General features: G+C 41.6%; 1 non-coding gene across 1 annotated transcript; it reads left to right on the top strand.

Annotated features, from left to right (window-relative positions):
• The first annotated feature begins 359 nt into the window (after positions 1-359).
• Positions 360-463, top strand: LOC115835257. Its single transcript, XR_004030249.1, has one exon. It is a non-coding gene; the product is annotated as a U6 spliceosomal RNA (small nuclear RNA).
• Positions 464-3,845: the final 3,382 nt, after the last annotated feature.

Here is a 3,845-nt window from a genome sequence, read left to right as displayed (position 1 = left end):
CTCTGCCCTTGAAGAATTTACTGTCTAGTAAGAAAGTGATTTCTGTGAGAGAGGTATAAGAAGAGAACATATTCTAATGATGAAACCTGTCATTGTAACAGTTACCACGTGCCCAGCTCTATATAAAATGCCCACCCTATTGCATTTTGTAATCCTGGTAACACTACAAGATCCGTATTATCATCCCCATTTTACCATGGAGAAAACAGGTGCTCAGAAAGTAATAGTAACTTTCCCAGGTCAAACGAGTAGTAAATTTTAGAGTTAGAATTTCAACCCATGTCTTCTGACCCCAGCACCACCCACCCACCTCCTCTTTTTTTGCTATACTTGGCTGCGTTTGCACAAAATGCTTTCAGGTGCTCGATTCGGCAGCACATCTACTCAAATTGGAACAATACAGAGATTAGCACGACCCCTGGGCAAGGATGACACGCAGATTCATGAAGCATTCCATAAAAAGAAAACAGAAAGTAAAGATGCTTTCGGAGCTTGCAGGAAGGAGAAATGGTTTGACCTCATAAAAGTCTCTGTCTTCCTTTTAATAGGACCCCTTTTTTTCTACACCATAATAAAACAATCATCACTCAGAGCATAATGTTCTGTCTAAAAAGTCAATAAATTATGCATAAGTCATGGTTCCAACTTACAAGGAGCTTCTACTTTAGAGAGAAAGTGAAGAGCAAACTATATCTTGTGTAAATTTTACAATATGTAAATAATATATGTGTAATGTATAAAAACGAATGCTAAGAAGAACAGTAAAGATAGTCAAATAGTCAAAGAAAGCAGCATGAAGGAAAGGATAGGAGAAGAAAAGCAAAGGAGTCAAAGAAGTATAGAAAGATCATAGTGGGCCAGGTGCAGTGGATCACGTCTGTAATCCCAGCACTTTGGGAGGCAGAGGTGGGTGGATCACCTGAGGTTGGGAGTTTGAGACCAGCCTGGCTAACATGATGAAACCCCATCTCTACTGAAAAATATAAAAATCACCTGGGCATGGTGGCAGGTGCCTCTAATCTCAGCTACTCGGGAGGCTGACACAGGGGAATCACTTGAACCTGGGAGGCAGACACAGGGGAATCACTTGAACCTGGGAGGCAGAGAGTGCAGTGAGCCGAGATTGAGCCACTGCACTCCAGCCTGGGCAACAAGAGTAAAACTCCATCTAAAAAAAAAAAAAAAAAAAAAAAAAAAAAAAAAAAAAGTCGTAGGGAAGTCAACTCAAAGGTTTGGGAAATTTAATCTGTGTGTTCACGTGAACACCGGCAGTTTTTCAATCCTGGCTCTTCTATTTACCAACTGTTTGAAAGGTATTATTAACCTCTGAACCTCAAGTGTCAATTTCTTGATCTCTCAAATGGGGCTAAGAACTCCAGCTTACAAGGAGCTTCTACTTTAGATAGAAAGTGGAGGGGAAAACTATATCATGTGTAATTATTATATTTATATAAAATTTATGCAATATAAATATTATGCAGGCTTTTGTCAGAACTAAATAATTTATGTGACATGCTCAGTGCCCTACATATCCCCAGAAGTCAACAAATGTCAGAAATACACATGTATATTATTCCATCAAAAGCTGAGAAAATTGAGGGAAATGTAATTATAGCCTTCTAGAATATGAAGGGTTTTGAAAGAAAAGATGATAACTGTTTTCCATGTTCACAGAGGAGATAACCAAAAAAAAAAAAAAAGGATTTAAATTAATACGATAGGAGTATCAGAGGTTGGAATATATTTCAGAGAGTTGGAAGGGGGGCAGGTTATTAAATGAGAAGAGATTGTTGTCTCTTTGGACACATTTTAGAGAAGGCCTTCATAAGGCAGGGGGGATAGATTCCTTCTAGGACTAAGATGATAGGATTCTGTGAATATATAAGTTGATATTTGCCAATAAAAACTTCCTCCTGTGTGGCCCTTTTTATCCAATAATGATTTCCTGGTCTACTTTGGCTGCCAAATGTATCCAAAATGTAATCAGTGTGTAGATTCATAAGTGAAATTGCAAGCTTTAGAAATCATGGCTAATGCTCTAATCATTTGTAGTAGAGTTTTAAAGCCAGCCAGTGTTTAAGGGGTCTTGGGTTTTAAACTCAGCTGTAGTTTTGTTTTAACCTTTTCTCCTTCCAAAGCCTCAGATTTCAGCAAGAATCCTCTTCCTCAAGCACTTTCTTTTCTCATTAGAATTACTCCCAATTTCATTTTGAGTCAAAGTAAAATTTCACAACCCTGGGCCTCCAGGGTATCAACCAAATCAAACCACTCCTGCTACAACCTAATTCTCTAACACTTTTTCTAACCAGGAAAAACTACTAACCTCTGTTAAGCCCCACATCAAGAACATCAGCTGCTTGGCCTTAACGCTTCGAGATGCCGAAGTAGAGACAGGCTGACCTGGCAGAGTCCAGCCAGGTGAGGCAAGGAAGGACCCAGCAGCAGGCAGCAGAAACTGGACTTCCAGGCACTAGGTTCTCTCTAGAACTAATTTGCCTGTAGCCAAACCTTCCCACTTTGAATGCGCAAGTCCCTGAATCTAGTTTGGCAGGCTGATAGCTGCCTCCTGTGTCTGCTTCTCTTATTTTCTGCCTTTGCTTAATTAACCCCGGTCCTAACCTCTGGCTCTCTAGCAGTCCCTGGAATACCCTCACTTCCAGTCCTGATGGCCCCCTGGTATTCCTGATTTTGGAGCTTAGCGTGGCTAGGAAGGAAGATTTCACGCCAGCATTTTCCAAATGCCTTCTGCACGACGCCAGTGTAGACATGCTCCTCAGACTAAATTCTCTTGCAGATGCGCTATATGCAATAGCCCCATAGAGGTCTAGGACACCCTAGAGGACACCACAGAGGTCTAGAAATAAAGGGAGAGAAAATGACCTGTTTTTAAATTTGTCTAACCCAGGGTTTTCCTAGCTAGATTCCTAGGAAATATAGGAAAGAATAGCCCAGATTTCCTGGGCTATTCTTTGGCCAAAATGTCTACTTCTCCCACATTAATCTCTTCCATCTAAATAGTGATTTAAGATTCACACGGGGCTCAAACCTTGGCTCTAAGACATACCACCTCTGGGTCCAAGTCACAAGTTCACCTCCTCAACCACAGTTTCCATATCAGAAAATCGGTGCTAACATGAGTTTATATCAGTATCACCTTGGGTTGTTATGAGAATAAGATGCCTTTCCAGCATGTAGTAAGCTCTCACTTAAAGCTCTATTTTTACTTGTTTCTCTCCATGTCCACCGCAATCCTTCTAAATAAAGTTCTACCCACTCTAGATTACTGTATCCGATTCCAGCCAGCCTCCCTTCTTCGGGTGTCTTTTCTGCTCCAGTGATTCCTGCATACTGTTGCCAAAGAGTCATTACAAAATACTGCTTTTATCAGGTCCTGTGTTCTTTTTTTGGTTTTGTTTTGTTTTGTTTTGTTTTGTTTTGTTTTTTTGAGATGGGTCTCGATCTGTCACCCAGGCTGGAGTGCAGTGGCATGATCTCCGCTCACTGCAACCTCTGCCTCCTGGGTTCAAGCAATTCTTGATTCCCGGGTCCAGCTACTCGTTTCTGCCTCCCGAGTAGCTAGGATGACAGGCACCCACCACTATGTCCAGCTAATTTTTGTATTTTTAGTAGACATGGGGTTTTGCCATGTTGGTCAGGCTGGTCTCAAATTCCTGACCTCAGATGATCCTCCCACCTCAGCCTCCCAAAATGCTGGGATTACAGGCATGAGTCACTGCACCCGGCTGGGTCCCTATGTTCTGAAGTCTTTAAAAATAAGTGGGCCAGGTGCAGTGGCTCCATGCCTGTAATCCTAGCACTTTAGGAGGTCAAGGTGGCAAGATTCC

Source organism: Nomascus leucogenys, chromosome 5, assembly GCF_006542625.1.
Source record: "Nomascus leucogenys isolate Asia chromosome 5, Asia_NLE_v1, whole genome shotgun sequence".
NCBI lineage: Eukaryota > Metazoa > Chordata > Mammalia > Primates > Hylobatidae > Nomascus > Nomascus leucogenys.
The sequence above is the reverse complement of the archived record's forward strand: the minus strand, read 5'-3'. Positions and strand labels throughout refer to the sequence as shown.